Below are 19620 nucleotides of genomic sequence, written 5' to 3'. Positions count from 1 at the left end.
TATACAACCCTGCAATTTTCATCTTTAATTTCCATAAGACTTTTCTCAGCAGGATTTGGACATTCTTTCCTGTGATTGGACTAAATCCTCAGGACTCCTTATTTTGCAGCCCTCACAAAAGCAATACTTCCAGAGATGTCAGTGGGATCTTTCTTTACTCGAACAATGCAGTATCTAGCTTTCCATTTATAAATCCATGGTGTGGACTCGTACAGTAAATACATATTTTACACTATGTTAAAACTAGTTAAGGAGAAATGATGGAACAGTTCCACCTATAAATCCGTAGTACTTGAAGTCCTTTCTTTGCTCTTTTTATCATCCTAGCATAGTTCAACGATTACATATTTGACTTCAATTTACAAAAGCTTACCGCTGGGGTAAAGGTAATATATTTGGTGTTTTGATATAATCTATTTCATGAACACTACTGTCAATATCTATAAACTTCTCTCAGTACACCACATGAATGTTAACCTTTTCCTTAGACTGTTACCACTTCTAGAATAGTGAAGTGGTTTTGGGGGGGAGAGGAATGTTTTGGATGACAAGTCTGTCATCAGCCAGGCGACTACAGATGCAACAAGCTTCTTTTTATATTTATTGCAAAATTAAACATTGACATAAGTTCTGAGGGATTTGCATGAATACAACAACATCATTATTAAGCAGCTGGGATCCTTGCGTTTTTCAAACCTAATGCCAGGGGAAAAAAAAATGAAAGTGGAGCTCATGTGATACAGCATAATGAATAGTGCCTCTTGTTTTCTCAAGAAATTATTCTGCACACTTGAAAAATTATCAGCAGTGGTAATTTCAGTGCTTCTTTCATTTAATACTTCTTGCATTATTCACATTAAGTCTATAAAGTACACATTGATATTTTTTTTTTTTTGCTATACCAGGTGCCAATTTTATTGCAGTATAAAAACGTGAGCTATAAAGAGGCCCTCATACAAAACCAAGATATGTGTTCATTATTTTAAATAGTATTGGCTATATTAAAACATCTGGTTATGGAAAAAAGAAGAGAGACCACAGGCCAGATTCCACTGGCATAACTGAAGGCACAGGTAGTGGAACATCTGCCTTAAAGGGGGTTGGGGTAACATTAGGACCAGCAAACTTAGGCCACTAGGAGACCTGTAATGGGCCAGCACTAGCTACTGAAGGTGCGTGTTCAGGCTAGCCAGTGGATGTGCTGATTCAGTACCTCTTACATGCACCCTCAACCACAGGCAGGGTTACTATACTGTAGTCTTACTCTCAGGTTTAACTGCCCTCTTTTGACTGAACCTCGGAATTCAAGGCCCCCAGCTGCTTAATAGTGGGCTTTGGAGACCTGCAGCGCACAGATCTCCTGCCCTCCTTAAGCAGTCTCACGGACCCAAGCAGGAGTGAATCAAGCACTACTTTTGTAGTCAATATACTAAGTAACCCTTCATCCAGCCTGGAGAACACGACTCAGTGATCCATTTTATTCTACTGTGCTCCATCACAGCTTGTGTTGCATTATTTCCGTGTAGGTGGCTTTGTCATTAACTTTAAAGAGCCTTGTTGAATCAAACCATACATACACTGGGCCAGTGAGGGTTCAGTACTAGTGAGAAGTCAAAAACAGGTGCCACTAACTACCTCCATGCTAAACTATTTGAAGCAGAAACTCTTCAGGCCTTTCCATAGCTGCTAGGCAGATGGATGTGAACAGCTGTTTAGAATGTTTAGAATGCTATTTAACTCTTATTGTTGGCATACACCTTATCCAGTAAATGGTATGTACAGAGTATGGATGATAAATGGTTCTCCTTGTCATTAGGACTTTTCTAGCTAACACTGGTAGCCATGCTTGCACGTTTCTTTACTGAAAGTTTAGTCAAAGATTTACAGACACGTTTGCTTGCAAGCTACATTCAGATTTTCAGAACATACATTTCTTCTCAGCAGACTGAAGTGTTGAAGGCTGCCCAGCAGCTATTCAAAATTCCCAACAGACTGACAACAGCAGAGTTTACTACACGTCTGTCTGACTGTCTGTCCGTCCTGCCGTTCTTTCTTTGCAGCCCAGGGCACCAGTGCCAACAATTGAAGAGCGCCGCCATTTCCTCACAGCCCATTGAATTCGAAGGGAGTGTGTGCACCTCTTCTGCAGAACCGCACAGTTGTAAAAGACCAGTTAGTGCAGTGCACTGGTGACTCTCAGTGTTCTCTCTTGAGCTTGTTGCAATTTTTGGAAAATTTGAAATGCCCTCCACTTTTTATAATGCGAACTTTCAAAAACCTTTTGCAAAAAAATCATTGCCGTTTTCGGACCAGCTCTGCTTTTAATGGTGGTCAGCATATCTGGTGGACGAGGTAGCATTTAGAGCTCAATCTTTCTCCAGAAGTGCTCGGGACAAAATTGTGCCCTTGTCTCACTCAGCCAAGCAGGGATATAAACCGTCCCATGGACTTTTTTTGCTCAGCCTTATGTAAGTCAGGTGTGGAATGTAGCCTTTGGTCTCTAGATGCTCTTCCCCAGGAGCAAGTCAGTAGAAGGAGGGACTTGGCTTTGGTTTCTGCTCACCCTCCCCCCTTGCATGCTGGCCAAGGCAAGTGGCCACGCATGAGGGAGGAAGTAACTTAACTTTTTCCACTGCTCAGGGTATGTGGTGCCTCTTATGCAGGGCTGCACTTAAAAGCTCAGTCTAGTCTTTAGGGATTAAGGGACAAATCTGTCCTGACTGATAGTGCGGGGAGGCCCTTGATAAAGTGGAATCAATCTGATTCCATGGAGCAGGGGGAGAAGAAACAGGATTGATGAAGCCCACAGAGCTGGGACACATGCTTCAGAAAGGAGATTTTGGGAAGGCATTGGGTGTAGCAGGGTTAGTGGATGGATCCATGACCATATGGATGCACTGGCCTTCCCAGCTGCACTATAGCTTGCTGAAGTTGATTCTTCCCCCCCACTTCTACAACTGTAGAAATCCCTAGCACCCTTCCTAGTTTTTTAGGCTATGTAAGGTCAGGATTTCACCTTAACTATGTCATCTCTAGGTTATCAATCTTTGCCCTCCTATTGGGACTTGAGGAACATGGCCTGAGGCATTTTCCAGCCTGGTTCTCCACAGTCTCAAATTCCTGTTAAATTCCAGTAAAAATGTAAGGTTTGTTTTGACAGCACATTTTAAATAAATAAATTTATCCTGGTTCATCAAGACAAAAGGATGTCAAACTGATGGCAACATGGCACAAAAAGAACAACTAAAATTAGTGACTAAATAAGGAATGTGGGGAAAATAAGCTTGTATATTAATTAGTGTCATAATTGGATCTTCTGAATTGTCAGTAATCTGAAGACAAATTATTTTTAAATACTGAGGGCCAACTCTTGTACTCCTTGCTGAGTCCTTTCTTACTCAGGTATTACTTCTGGGAATTCACTGGGAGTTTTGTGTATGTAATTTATGCAGGATTTGGACCCTTAGCTCAAACAAAACCAAAGATCTTTTATGTGAGAAAATAATTGCATAGGGTGTAATTCATTACTATGCAGAGACTCTCTATAAGGCTCTGGCCTCTTTTACATCTCACTTAAGTTCTATTTTCAGTGTGTAAGTGGGACTTAGGAGGTGCTTAGTCATGGTGCTGGCTTCCAGCACAGGAGTGAATTTCACCCATCATACACAACTGTACAGTATAGTCCCAAGAGTTTTGCTGAGCTTCTTTATAAATGCCACTGTGATCACTAAAGCAAGTCAGGCAGGTCAGTATATTTTAAGTTGCTGCTAAATAGTCTAATCTGAGCTGAAGTCAGTTGTTGCTCCTTTCTCATAGTGGGAGCACAAATTGATGGGCATAACTTGCTTATGAGTGCTTTTGAACTTGGAGAAGCCATGTATTTTGTTGTAGAAGATTTTTAAAAATACTACTAATAATGATACTTTGCACTTATGATTCTTTCATCAGAGGTTCTAAAACCCTCTACAAACACTGATTAAACCTCATTAGATTACAAATGATAAACCGAGCCACAGAGAAGATAACGACTTGTCTGAGTCACCCAGTGTGTACAGTGGGGAAAACAGCCTAGGGTTAAAAGGGTAACATTTAAAAAGGATGAGTCTTAATCCCATTTTCAAAAGCATCTAAATCACTGAGGCACCTAAATCCCTTTGTTTTTACCCAACAATGGTCAAATTTAGGTGCCTAACATTAGGCACCTAATTTTTATTCAGGTGCTTAAATATGGATTTATCTGATTACCAAGATGCTGAAGTTTCACAGCGTCCATTAACTTCAGTGGAAGCTCAAAACACTCAGCCCCTCTGAAAACCAGGCAGCTCCTATTTTGGTCCTCGAATGTGGATTATGTCCTCAAATTTGAACTTCACTCTCAATTCCTTATTCTAAGCAATGGAGCACATTGTTATGTTTTAGCTTCCTCCAGCTTGATAATATTCATAGTATAAGAAGTTCCAAGAGATGATGAAAGATACAGTTAGGCTAAATTAGAAATGATTAGTATTCCATATCGAGCAAAACCAAACATTCCTTTCTGAAGCTTTGGTTTGTCCACTGCTTGTAGGAAGAGAGGAAGAGCCACGTTTATTGAATACCAAACAAAAGAGAATTGTTCAAGAAAGTCTTAATTTGTTGCTGAAGATTAAAAGTCGTTACATGAAAAAGCCTTGTAACATGGAATGTGGGAAGTGCACATAGGGTTCTGGACATTCCCATCTTCTCATCCCTTCAGTGCTTTGAAAGGGATTTTTAAGAGCCATTCGGTAACTCCTGGAGACAGAAATCCTCTATTTATCCATATTGCAGGTACAGCATGATCATCAGCAATGTAAGCTCCCACACACCACATCACTATTGCACCTGAGCAATACCTCAACGGAGGGATGACTGGTAGAGGGGCAGAAGTAATTTATTCCTGACTTCTTTATTAAGACTGCCAACAAGATTGCCAAACAATGCCAGCTGGGACGGTGGTGCAGTGGAGGTGGTTTTTATGTTGTGGGCATTATCCATTGCAAACTGGACTGTGACCACCAATTCATTTCATGCAACCCGTCACATGGCCATTAGGTGGTTAAACACTTCCACTTGTTTCTGACCTGAGCTAAATTTGAACTACTGAAAAATCTTTGTATCCCAACAACAAACCCTCAGGCATTCAATTAAATTTAAATGAAACATTTTACCTGTGTTAAACATAGGAGAAGCAATTTACATTGAATTTTCTGCATATGTGTGTGTTTTAAATGTTGGAAGACTGGGAAAATTTCAAAAAGTTTTTTTTTTTTTAAATTAAAATGTAGCCACTGCCCTGACTGCTTAAACATCAGAAAACTCTAATCTGTGGAGTGTTATTTCCTGCTGTGACTAAAGAAAAAGCAGAAAAAAGCAGCTTTGCTTCTTTGCTGTTCTAACGTATTTCTAATAATAAAGATCAGTGTATTTGAACTTTACCAACCTTGCTCTGTTCTCCTTTGCTAAAGTCATTTAAATGATTAGAACCTCACGCAGGGTTGCAGTGTTAAAATATTTGCCTTTTCTCTTTCACCAAACAGAATAGGCTGCCTTTAAACATACCACATTAATCCAGTCTAACTCTTCTATCAGTTTGACTGAGATTCTTCAACAGATTCCCCCAAAACTGTGTTAAAAAACATAAATCACTGGATTAAACTTGTAGAGAATGATGAAAGCTGAATTCGTGTATATACATGTGGTGGTACAAATGGACCCTTTTATTATTTAACCTGAATGAAAGCAATAAATTTGAAACAGGTTTTACTGGTGATAGTGGTAATCCACAACAGATTTTGTAAATGTTGTTGAATGAACATTGGTTTTGTTGGGTAATCCCTTGGATTAAAGAAGGGACAGATAACTCAAACAGTCTGGTAAGCAGCTTAATAATAAATATGATTCTTAAATTTTGCTCTGAGTGAAAATTATTCTGGCAACAGTACATTTTAGTTATTAGCAAACTAGAATGAAAAATATGTTGGCTATTTTGCTCATGTTTGTTCTATGTTCGAATGTGGTTTTGACCAGCGTCCTTGTACTATGGAGAGCAGTTACATTACTATTAGTATCTGATCCAGAACTATTTTCTAGAATTAGCTTTGCCCTATTTAAATGGAGAATATGAGAATAAGAGTTTTATGAAGTCTATGTGGACTGTGTTCTGCCCACCCTTGAATGGTATGTAACAGGATTTCACTGAAGTCAGATGACTTTCTCATGGCAATTATGCAAAAGTGGTATCTGGCTGCAGAAAACTGTTGGCACACATTTACAGAAGTTGGTAATTCTTGGCAGGCAGGATTTGAGCGTAAGAAATCACATGCATGTCTTGAAACATCAGCCCAGGAGTTATTACTACCTAGTTCTCTGGCAAGGGATAGTGAAGATAGCAATAATGAAACATAATAAACAGTATATTGCAAAACAATACACTAAATATGAAGGCAATCCATTAATGGGAAGGAACGTTATGTGATAAAAAGTAAATGAAAAATAAACTAATAATTCCCCAATTATTTCATCACCAACTCCTTGAGAAAATTAACTTGGGCTGAAAGTTGTCCCCATGTACTAAGGAATGAGGGTGAAATCGTGGCCCCCTTTCCTGCTTGTGGGAGAACTCTCATTGACATCATTGGCACCATGATTTCACCAGGGGTCTTCTAGATTGGGATAATTTGGTTGGAAAGGTATGCCTGTGAATTGGGCCTCAAATCAAATCAAAACACTGTGCTGTCTGCTTGAGTCTGGAGCCAGCCTGAAACAACAGGGCTGAAAATTGGGGAAAGTCCCATTCATTTTGATGGGGCATTAATTTTGAAACCGTGTAATAATAATTTAAATGTCAACATTGCTATACTATTTCACTGCAGCACAAAAGTGTATGAAAGGAGATATGACAATCATATCATGAAGATCTGTGACATCTGTTGTCTTATTTTAGCATCAGAATCGGGCGGAACTTGGGCAATCAGAAAAGTTTGGGAGCATCCTGTCACTTTTTCCCTCCACCTCCCCTGCAGTTTGATTTCTGCACAACCAATAAAATACTACAGCTGTATTTTGATATCTTGGACCAACTCACTTAGTTTTAGGGTCTAAGAAGGGCAAGGTAGTATGTTATAAACCCAGTAAGTCATATATAAGACCAATAAAAAAAAATCTATATGTATACCAAGGAACTCCGAATAAAGAACTAAAATTGCAGTAGATAAATTGAGTAGATAAATGTAGTGGATAAATTTTAGCACCATATCAGACACTTCATGTAATTCTTTCAAAAACGTACTCTCTTGCACATGTTTAAAATGCTACCAACTTGCAGATTTAGCCTCTTTTTTAAAATAGATTCTGAAGTCAGAAGGGACCATTGTAATCATGTAGTCTGATAGTATAGGGCATAGACCTTCCCCAAAATAAATCCTAGGGCAGATCTTTTAGAAAAGCATACCATCTTAATTTTAAAAATTGTCAGTGATGGAGAATCCACCACAACCCTTGCTAAATTTGTTCCAATGGTTAATTACTCTCACTGTTTAAATTTTTTTAAGTTCAGTTCTGTTCATTTAGATACCTACTCTCTACGCTGCAGAATGGAACAAGATCATGGAACCAAATTCTGATTCCACAAGGTACTAAAGTCATTGGGACTACTCACATGATTAAAGTTAAAAGGCAAGTGCTTAAGCTGTTGTAATTATGGAGTAACACCCACAAAGTCCTAGAAGATGCTCTGATTTTTACTTGGCTGTTACTAGGAATATAATATGACCAACTCTGTGCAGTTTCTCCTGCTGCGTATATTTTAATTCCTGAGCTGCAAACTTTGCATTAGGTATTTCTCTGTAACAATTCTAGTATCATTTTCTAATCACAGAATAATATTTACCATCCTCCCTCCTGTGATTTTCAGAACAGAGGGAGCTGCTGCAGTTCGGTAAAGGTCATGAACCTGCCTGATGAACCACAGATGAATATAAAATATTCTACTGAGCTTAACAGGCTCCATTAAAGTGCAGATCCAATACACATTTTTAATTTAAATTCATCTAAAGGTTAAAGGTCACTTTTTCAATTGTTACTTTGCATTTAGTTTTGTGAGATTGGTTTTGCATGTTTCCAAAAATAAACTTTGAAGAGAGCTTTATAAATTACTATCTATTAAGTTTAGTAGCAGCACCTAATAATGCTTTGAGATTTCTGCGGGACGAATCATACAATGTTTCCATTAGAAATGGGTTTGGGTTTGAATAATATGCTCATTTGGATAAGTTGGCCCCAACCGAAGACTCCAACCGAAATTTTATGTTTTTGAAGTCTGAAGTAGTTCGTGTAACTTTTTTTCATTTTTCTGCATCTCACTCTTTTGCTCTGTTGAGTTCCATCTATTAGCATGAGTACAGTACAGAAATATTGCCATAAAGGAGTGACATTTTGAAGAATATCTCCATCATTTAGGCACCTAACTCTCATTTTCAAAAGTGAATTGGGGCCAGATTTTCAAAAGTGCCAAAGTATTGATTTCAATAGGAGTTGGATACCTAACTCACTTAGGTAGTTTTGTAAATCACACTAAGGGCAGGCAGGTCTACACTACCACTTAAGTCAATCTAACTTACATGGCTCAAGGGTGTTGAAAAGACACCCCCTCTTCCCGAGCAACACAAGTTACAGTGGCCTAAGCTCTGTCTACACTGGTGCTGTGTTGGCGGGAGATGCTCTCCTGCTGACATAGCTTCTGCCTCTCACAGTGGTGAGGTAGTTATGCTGATGGGAGAATGCTCTCTTGTCGGTATACAGCGTCTTCACCAGATGTGCTACAGCGGTGCAGCTGCAGCACTTCTAGTGTTGACCTGTCCTCAGTGTCTATTTACATCATTAGATGCCTAAACTACTTTGAAAATCTGGTCCTTAGGAGTGCCTAAGTCTCTTTTGAAAATGGGACTTAGGCGCATTTGCGAACATATTACTGAAAGCATTTTCTCAAGGTGTTTGCATGTGCCAGGAAGGTGTATCAAAAATCTAATAAGGTAGCACGTTCTCATGAAATTCCCAATCCGTTCCTTACTCCCAAATAATTTCAGGTCCAGGTAAAATTCAAAGTAAGTAACCCAGAAAATATTCACCTGCATCTGTGGATATCAAAATAGGATAGGACAGCAAACCATAGAAGTTCATTCCACAACCACAGGCTTTGGGAGATGTGCTGCAATTCACACTTGTAGAGAAAACTGCTGATGGCCACATCTGCTTGTTCTCTTCCAGTAGTGAAGCTCTGAGAGAAAATGGAGCATCACTTCCTGAAAAATCAGAATGCTTTATCCCCAGAGCAGCTCTGCAGATGCTGACCCTGCCATCTGGCACAGACCTGCATGCCTCATATGAGCAACAGACACAAGTCGAAATAAATTGCATGCAGCATTCCAGAGCCCTCTTTATTTATCACTAGAGAAAAGATATGTGTGAAGAGTGTTAGTGCCACTCAGGACTAAGCAGTTATTCCAATATTATAAGGAAGCCAGAGAAGAACAGCAGGACCTTTCTGCCACACCAGCCAGGATGGTCATGTTGTCTGTCCTCAGGCATTGACGTTTCAGCCACTCATGAATGTGTGACATCCAGCAGTGGGCCACTTATCCATCTAGCCTGTCCCCATTGGGACTCCTGGTGGCCTCTATTGCTGATACACCAGGGTGCCGTTGTTTTAATGCAGTTGCATTTTAGCAGCCAGTACCTAAAGTGCACTTGGCCCCAAACTTTTAGGGTGCTTATTGTAAATGAGGGAACTAACCTTTGGAGGGGAGCTCATCACTGATTGCACACCTCCTTGTGGTGGGATTATAGTTTAGCTACTTTTAATTTGCAATAGGCTAAAATTTAGCATATAGGTTTTTGGCTCCGGTGCAGTTATCAGTACTTAAGAGCACATTATATTTACTTACTTATGGAGATAATAGAACAAGTTTGTCCCTGGCATAGATGTGTGGAGGTCAGTGGGGTTACACCAAAGATGAAATTGGCCCATTGTTGGTATCACATATCCTATATTTCTTCCTAACACAGTCATCCCAAAAAAGTTAGCAAGCTTTTCCCAGAGACACATAGTACCAGATCTTCAATTACAGCTGAGAAACACTTGGCATAGTTCAGGGAGGGATGTCCAAAGGGGGTTTTAAACCTCTTTTGTGCCTCATCATTCCTGAGACCATTCTGATTAGGTCCAGTCACCTGAATCATGTTAGAAAGTTCCTCAGGCTGCTCTAACTTGTGCTGACAGACTCTGGCCCCAAAGAGTCATTCCAGCAACCAGAGTTTGCCAGCGTGCAGTCACCCTTCCCTCTGGCCTTGCCAGCTGCTGGGAGTGGTGTAGAAGCTGTCATGGGATCTGCATCCCAGCCAAGGAACCCCTGATACAGAGATCTTGTAGATAGGCAAGGTGGCTTTAGAACCACATTGCTCTGGTGGAGGGAAGAACTGGTCTCAACTACCAGAGTATCCGAGTGCCCTAAGACAGCGGTTCTCATATGCAAAGGTCTTCCAGAGGATACATCAACTCATCTAGATATTTGACTAGTTTTACAACAGGCTACATAAAAAAGCAGTAGCGAAGTCAGCACAAAACTAAAATTTCATAAAGATAGTGACTTGTTTATACAGCTCTATATGTGACACACTGAAATGTAAGTACAATATTTATATTACAATTGGTTTATTTTATTATACGGTAAAAATGAGAAAGGAAGCAATTTTTCAGTAATAGCGTACTGTGGCACTTTTTAATTTTTATGTCTGATTTTGTAAGCAAGAAGTTTTTAAGTGAAACGTAGGGGAAGTTTTTAAGGGAAACTTGGAGGTACGCAAGACAGATCAGACTCCTGAAAGGGGTACAGTCGTCGGGAAAGGTTGAGAGCCACTGCCTTAGAAGGCATACATTACAGTCTGATAATCGTTTCATTCTTTCTTTGCTGTCAGTGCTACATAATACTTTAAAAATAAATAAGTGAATAAATCTCCAGCTTGTTGCACATGTCACTGAAAACAAAACTAGTACATATACACACAGCATTTTTCTAATATTTGGGCCTGCAAGTTGATAGTAACTAAACCTGCAATTCCAGTATGGGGATCCTATCCAATTGACTTTAATGGAAGAGCCAACATGAACAAAGTTGGCAGTATCTGGCCCATAAAGTTCTGGGCTTAAAAAATAAGAGTTAAGAGGTAAGAGTTAAACAGGACAATTCTCAGGGTAGGTTAATGATTAACTACCTTGATGGTGTTTCTTTAAGTGGTCTTGATCTAATGCTTGTATATGTTTTATCCTGTAGCCCCCCATCTGCAATCATTAGACCATTCCATCTCAGAAAAGAAATTATATAATTTGTTAACTACCAAGATACCGTGAAAATCCCCAGCAACTCAGTAAAAAGAAGCAATTCAGTCAGGGTGGTTCTGTAATTGTGATGTATTGAGAAAATTCAGTGTTAAATGATCCTCCAACTTGCATTTCTTCAGATATCTGGTATAGTGTGGTGTGGAGGACTAGTGTGAGTACACTGGCCTGTGATATTAATTATGTAAGAATGCTGGCTGATTCAGGTGCCAGGTGGGTCAGATACATTACACTTGATTAGCCAGCTGGGTCAGGTGTCTTGATACTGATCATCCTTAACTGCAATATTTAAGTACTAGTATAAGAAGGTGAATTCACAGTGGAGCAGCAGTCTTAACTTGCAGTGTCCTTGCTGCTGTCAGTTTAATTTAGCCCTATAGCAGTATATTACTGTGGCTCATTTTATTTATGGCACAAAATACAGACAACTGATATGGTTTATTGTTCATGAAATTAGACTGCACTGCTAGGGCCAAATCCTAGCCCTTTAATATGCAGCATTATAATGCTAATAGTCCCTTACCACTGCATAGCCCATCAACTGACTGCTGATCCTGGGGATAGCTGTGGGGAAGTGGGGGAAGCTTTACCGAGGGTTGTCTCCCCTGACTGCTATGAAGGAGTGGTCTTTGGCCAGAAGGGGGCTGAACTCAACTCCAAAATGATGTAATTCAAGAAGTGACCAGCCACTGTGCTTGTCTTTGGCAGTCCAGGCCATTCACTCTCAAAGACGGTCAGTCAGTTGAGGAGGAGCGCTCCACTGGAATGTTGAGAAGGAACTTCCTCTCCTGCCATCACCCTTCCCCACCCCTGACCGTAATGTATCAGAACAACAACACAGACTCAGATCTTGGAAAAAGGGAGTTGTTGAATAGCTGCATGGTGCTGGGAAAACATGGCTGCCTCAGATTATTTCTCTCATGAATTATTTAGACAACTGTGGTTGCGGAGCCCCAAGACATTGTGGTACTGCTCCCCGGGGCTCAGGAAGGTTTACAGTGTAGTGGAACTGATGCGGATTCTTAGCGTGTACACAGCAGGTATCTGCTCTCTATTTATGGAGCACACTGGAGCGCCTTTCACAGCACTATGGAGGGAGGAGCAGGCTTGAGAAGGGGTGAGGCAGGTTGATCTATGACTATCTGGATCCACAGATCATTTCACTTGACCTTCCATGTATAGTGCAGTGGTGGATAGGCAGCAGACGCTTCTGCAGGCCTGCAGCATCAGAAACTGTCATGAATAAACTTGTGGGGATTCTGCCAGCAACAAAGCCTCCCTCTGCCAAGCCTGTGTATTCAGTCTTAGTATCTTTGGGAGGGACTGAGTTTTAATTATTATTATTGCCATGAGGTGGCCGTGCCTGTATGACTTTTCTGTTTTGAAGTTAATCTTTCAGTCATCAGCCATAACTCCTATTTACAATAGTGGGATTTATGCATACAGACCAAGGGAGAATAGGGCAGTACACCCTATGTGCAGTCCTTGTGCGCGCACAATTCCCACTGAAGTCATTGCACACAGAAGGGAATTATGCACTCAGAGGGCCTTAGGGATTTACTGGAATAGTCCCTCTTAATGCAGAACTTAGTATCTGTTAACCGTATTTTATCCAGCAACTCCAGCAGAATCTTAGACAAATGCGGGAAATGACTGCTGACACTTAGAATGCCAGCTGCATCCACTAAACAAGAAAGAAGATACAAAGTATAACAATGCAATTTCTATTTTTATAAAGAAATCAAAACCAGTCACAATTAAATAGCAAACCAGGGAAGAATTGGAATCCATAAAACAGGGTAATGCTTAAAGTAACCAAACTAAAATCAGTTCAATATTTTTCGCTGTATTTAAATTCATGTGCCCATATTTTTAAAGTACTCTGACACTTAATTTTGTTTTCAGTTGTATTTTTTATTTGAATTACATATGGTGCTCTGATAGGATGTTTCAGAAAATCATAAAGTGTTCCTGCCTGTGAAAGAAATGTCCTTTCTTCTTAATGCCAAGAATGCTTTTCCCAAAACACTCATTCCCTGATCAAGACACTGTAGCCGCTAATGAGGAAAACACCGCAAGTACCTCATTCAGATGTTTTCTTTTGTTCATCTATTGGGAGTTTACTCCGTAAGAGTGAAGAATCCCTGAGTATCAATGAGTCTGAAAGTGCTCATATTCTGCCAAGAATAAAGTTGTAAAGCTTTGTGTGCCAACACTTTAAATTAATCTAAAATAATGCAAAGGGGACTTTGTCATCTTGGAAGGTTTTTACAGCCTCATTGCTATTGTCTCAATTAATAAGAGTGTTCCATATCATTGACATGGCTTCCCTGCTGTATTGCCAACTACAGCGTTGATGGATGACATCCCTCTGATGACATATCAGCTGATAGAGAGGGGGACATCGGCATGGGGCAATATGGGGGGACATATTTTTGTATGTGAAGCTTTATGGCATGACACTGTTTCCAAGGCAGCTCTGCTTACTGGCAACTTCTTCCTTGAATGCCACTTCATGCCCAATGCTAATCAGTCCCGTTAGATGGCTCTTGCAAAGCAGATAGCACATTAATTCGGCATACAAATTGAGAGAGAACCTTTGATGGTGAGAGAGATTAAAATACCCATGCTCACATTTCGGTTTCATACATAAAACATAAATAATGCGGTAACCCTCCCCCGTGCCTTTATGTGCTCTCAGAAATCTTCAGATTTTCCCTGTTGAATGGTGTTTAGCATCTACATCTATCATGAACTTAAAAAACAAACAAACAAAAAAAACCCATAAACAAAATATCATGTCTGCCAAAATACTTTATTTCCTATCCACAGGGCCCTTAGTCACAATTCTGACCTAGGATTTTCTCTTGAGATGCCATTTAAGAGCTTTTTTAAAAAACACAATGCCATTCCCATGAAATATGCAGTTTTAAAATTTACATTTCTGTATGGCCAAGCTGCCGTTTGTTACAAACATGTGAAATCCCCAGATTGCCCAGGATTCCATTTTACAGGGGATACTGAATCATTAAGTACTGAAGGAATATAATGTAACTATTCAAACTGCTTAAAATATTTCATAACCATAAATTATTATCCAAAAATATTTTCGAGTAGATATAAAGAGTTGTCAATTCTGCATAGTGAATGCCTCATAAGGGGCTCATTTATGGTTGAAAACTGAATAAAAGCAGTAAATTAAGAACAGACGTAACCATAGAGAAGCTGTAATCCACTGCAGATTTCCTTGGTGAATGAAGTATTGTTGTGTGGATTTATCCTCCTTGCTTGTACAGTTAACCAGTCACATCTGTGGTCAAAATGCTGTCTGTGCACCCAGACAAGTTGGGTTCAATAACCCCATGGAGGAAAGCAAATGCTGGTTTACACTGTATTGATAAAGTGCAATATAAACTATGCCAACTGTTTCATTGAGGCATGCCAGCTTCAAGGACAGATCTAATATAGAAGCTGTACTCCTGTGAATTGGGGACATGAAATGATAGGATATTTGGACGCAAAAGCAGGTTTCGCCTAGGATTTTACATTAGTATAGTAGGCCTTGTTTATGGGTAGGTTTCAACAGCCTATCCCTGACTCAGAATTAGTGTTTGTACTTTCTAGATATAATAACGAATGGGAGCTGCTTGAACAGTGTTTGTGAAGGGAAAGCCACTTGTTTATAAATATTCATTTGCTGAAATGTAAACAGTTTTATAGGAATATAAACTGTTGTAAGTTATTTGATTCAAGACTGTTGTCTCTTCTATACTATTTGTCACCAATATACATAATGAACTGGCAAGGATGGCATGTAGACTTGACAGTGAATCAGTTTATCCTTATTGATGTTTGTTTAACTTTGTGGTTACACACCAGTCAAATAACTGATCTCCTTTATCTTGAACAAACCATCAGAAGGTCCTTATATCTTTCTGTTGTTTCTTTGCTTATTCTAGGACTCCAGCTTATCACAGAACACTAATTTTGATTTTACATTTGGAGGATTGCATCTATTGCAAAATTTCAGCACCATCTTATTAATTCAACATCACCCACCCCGCAAACCTGTAAGTTTCTTTTCATTACCAAGTTCTTTTTAATTATAAGGCATGTTTCCCAAGCTACCTTTCATTTAATATAAATAAGCCTAATTCTACTTCTCTCTGTAATATACATTTTTAAAATAATATTACTATTCAAGTCAGGAGGAAAAAAACTTTTAATAGTTAAATGATCATCGTGTTGTCTAAGTCATTTAGAACCCAGTGTATAAAGACTTAATTTTCCTTACCTAGATATTAAAAGCATTCCCTAGATATTAAGACTTATGTCTCTTCTCAACTTAATGTTATAGAAAAACATAATACATGATGAGCATCTTGGTGTTAGAAGTATGCTGAAGTGCTTGAATATTTCAGAGGAAGACAGCATAGTTGAATAATGTGAACTGTAACAACGTTGTATACAAAATCTATCCTGTGCTTCATGTGTTCAAGATCGGGGAAATAGTACTGGTTTGAGTTCCTTTAAATTAATAAAGAACTCTGAGGAGAGCATGAATGTTATGTTTGACTTGATTCATAACATAAATTATCAAGTTTTAAATTACCATTGCCACTTACTGAGAGAAGAGGTCACAGCTCTGTTGGTTTCTGTGGAGGGAGCTGCCTCCATTTTTTCTCCAATTGTATCTTGGTCTGTTGCACCTTGATAGTTTGATTCAAAGGCAGCTTCCATTTTTGACATTCGCTTGTGTTGTGAAATTATCTTACCATGTAGAACAAAACATTTTCTCTGCTATAGAGAAAAGGGTGATTTGTCTATAAGTTTTTGTTTTCCTCTAATGTGTTTCTGGCAGCTCACAACTTAGAAGTCTCCATGTGACTGCTATTTTAAGACCTGTTCCAAAGAGTCCAGTTGACTTCAGTGGGTTTTGGATCAGGCCCTTAGTGAGTGCCAGAAAAAGGGGATTTATGGCTTTTAATTAAAAAAAAAAAATTTGATATTTTGTTCTGGGAATTTATGTAAAAACATTACTGTGAAACAGCAACAGCAGTGGTTATCTGGTGCTTTGGAAGATAATTTTGTGAAACAGTTGCAGATTGATTTAGAGTTATCAAATGCAGATGAGGGATGCGGTAGTTTTGAGGTGTGGGAGGTTCCCTCCATTTTGTAAGATTTTTTTTTTTTTTCCAGGGAGGTCAGCAAGACTTCTCTGAAGGGATTTAATTAAAGTTAGCAAGTAATTTTGTGTTCTGCAGCATGTTACGTGTTGTGAAAAGGTTAGGGATTCACTTACTGCAGCGCATCAAAAACATAAAGGTGATAGGTGAAATTCTCTTTTTGCAAGTGCTGAGAAATAATCATTTAAAAGGTCACTTGCACTCAAAAAAGAACATTTATTTAATAAGTAACTTGTTTTGGGAAATGCTGCATTATTTTAAAGGTTAAAACAGAGTCTAACTGGCCAACAGTGTCAGTGAGTAGTAAATCGCTGGTGATTTTTTTTTAAAAAACAAAACGAAAAAAACCCATTTCTGCACATTTCTTACAAAATTCAGAATTGCTATTATCATATGTAGGATTTCATCAGACTGACAGCTCAAGCTTTTAACAACAGGTTTTCAGTGACTTATTAAAGCACAGATGCTTTTTCATGCAAAGACATTTAATGTCTGTTCTGTTTTTTGCCTTGATGGTAGGTAGACCTTAGCAATTTTTAAGAGCAAACATACAGGTTGCCTGATTTCTTACTGTGTATGTGTATTGTTTTGTATACAAAGAGCTGTCCCGATTGGCATTTTCTATCTATATAAATGAAAAAAAAATTGATTTTTTTTTTAGTGGGCTAATGGGGAAGTGGATTATAGATTGGCTATGTAGCCAAAAGAGAGAGGTGATAAATGTGAAAGTCCACCAACTCACAAAGGGTTTTTAGAGGTCTGAAAAAGTAATAGTTTATTTAATAAAATTCTTGGGTTATTAAAAGATTCTTGCCCAGTGGGGTCAATGTGTAACACATAACGTGTTGTGAAGTTAATTGTTTATCCCCTCCTCTTTGAGTGCTGTTTCAAATTGGCATTAATGTTCTTCAAGACACAGCTTTCTTTTTGCTTATGTAACTAAAATCCTTACATAACATGGAGGAAAGAAATCTTTCTAAACTATTCATTGCTTAATAAGTTACAGTTACTCATTTCTCTGGTCTAATAGTTAGTAAGACTACACGATACAATTTTTGTTAGTAATATTGTGCATTAATACTGGTTTTGTTGAATTTGTTTAGTTTGTAAGAACTTTTTAAAAATTTAATTTAACTGAAAAATTAAGTTCTCAATCAGTTATATAAACTGAACAATATGCTTTTTCAGTGTAAGATATACAGGTGAAAAAAGAAAACCCCCTGTGTAAGTAAGGAATTCATAGTTAGAAACTTACATATACACTTGATTCAAGAAAATTTGATCTCAGATAAAGTCATCCTCCTTAATTTGTCTTGCTTTCCATTTGAAAGAGGGCAAAATCTATTTCCTGGGCAATTTTGCACAGCAAAGATATTAATACTTTTGGGTTTAATTGTATCCTGTGTTTAAATACACTATGGGTGAAACCCTAGACCTCTGCTTAATTGCTGTGAGAAAATAGCCTGATTTCTCTGAGATTAGGCACACGCTTATGTATACTTTGACCCAAGAGTGCCTCCTTCAGAATTAATCTTCTAAGGTAGTGGGATTTGCTTTTGTACATGCAGTAGACCCATTCATGACAAACGGTGCCTAATAAACCAACTTCACCCTCCAGACCTCTCTTTTGCTGTCAGTTTTTCTTCCACTATTCATTTCACACATCCCTTGTCCAATTGCTTATTAGCAAATAAACCATAAAGGAGGCAATAGGAATAAATTTAATGATTCCTTTTAATTAGAGAGGCTTAAGGTTTAAATAACATGCTGCGGAAGTGGAAATGTAAAGAATTTCCATTCGAGCTGTTAAAAGCAGAGAATATCTACAATTGATCCAAACATGCTGCCCTGTTATAAGACAAACTTTCTCATGTTTATTTAAAATTTATGCTCTTCTGCTATATTTCATTTGATTCATCTATTCCATAAAAGCACTTCACCCCCTCAGCTGTATCAGGATTGTTTCTATAAGACATAACAAAAATTTCTGGTTTTCAAATATTTATATTAGTCAAAGTTAGTCTTGTTTATAGTTTTTGTCAATTGAACTTTTTCTTTAAAAATGAAGTACTTCAGTTTAACTAAACAAGATGTGTTGAAATGGACTGTCTTATAAACTTCAGCCAAGTACAGTTGGCAATAGAAAGGATGAAGGCCCCAACCTGAAAACCTTTACTCAAGTGAGTAGTCCCTATTTGTACCAAATAGTCCCATTAACTTCAAAGAAACAACCTGTGTGACAAAGAATTTGCAGAATCTGGCCCTAAGGCACCAATCCTGCAAACACTTGCACACATGTAACTTTACTCATCTGAGTAGCCCCATTAAAGTCCAGCAGAGTCATGACTGTGAATAAAGTTAGGCATGTGAGTAAATATTTGCTGGATAAGGGCTTGAGACTGAAGATGCCAAAGTTGGATTCAGTTGAGAATGGACTGGTAAAAATGCACAGCATTTCTTGTTTCCAAAGTATTTTGCAATATTCCATCTTTCCCTGGATCTGTATGATAAGTACAGAAGCCATCATACATCTATTCAATTTACAGCTGACCTGCAAAGGTTTTGTCTTTGCCATTTGCTATTTCTGCTATTGAAATGTTCCTGTTTTTGGTGTAACTTTGGAAAAGAAATCACAGATGAAGTAATTATTTTAATTAAAACTATACATTACAACATCATATAAATCAAATCAAAATATTATTTGGCTTAATTTAATTATGCTCTTGCAAACAGATTCTTCACACTCATTTTCTTTATTTTATTTTATTTTTCATATTATTTGGCTGTCATTTTCCAAACACGTGATCAGAAGCAGACTCAAATGAAAGCATGTTTTTGTGGTAAACCCTCTAGCTATTGTTACAGCAATAAGCCTTGGTTGGCTGATATTGAACTACGTAGTCTAGACTCGCATAAGGGAAAAACGGCCTTCATTAAACAAGCCTTTTAACAGCAAGCCAAGCTCGATTAAAATCATATACAGATGAAATCATTTCTTTACAATTCCTTTGTAGTTTGGTG

At 38.4% G+C, this 19620-nt stretch overlaps 1 long non-coding RNA gene across 1 annotated transcript in view; it reads left to right on the top strand.

Moving 5' to 3' along the window:
- LOC137146925 (uncharacterized) overlaps nt 1-19620 on the top strand; it is a 233750-nt gene that overhangs the window by 146673 nt on the left and 67457 nt on the right. Inside the window, exon 3 of the long non-coding RNA XR_010918090.1 lies at nt 15373-15483. This is a non-coding gene — a long non-coding RNA (uncharacterized lncRNA). The remainder of the gene's footprint in view (nt 1-15372; nt 15484-19620) is intronic.

The sequence above is a fragment of the Emydura macquarii genome, unplaced genomic scaffold, assembly GCF_026122565.2.
Source record: "Emydura macquarii macquarii isolate MOO-44397 ecotype Brisbane River unplaced genomic scaffold, CSIRO-AGI_Emac_v2 contig_480, whole genome shotgun sequence".
NCBI classification, from domain to species: Eukaryota; Metazoa; Chordata; order Testudines; family Chelidae; genus Emydura; species Emydura macquarii.
Note: the sequence above shows the minus strand (reverse complement) of the source record. Positions and strands in the feature narration are given on the sequence as shown.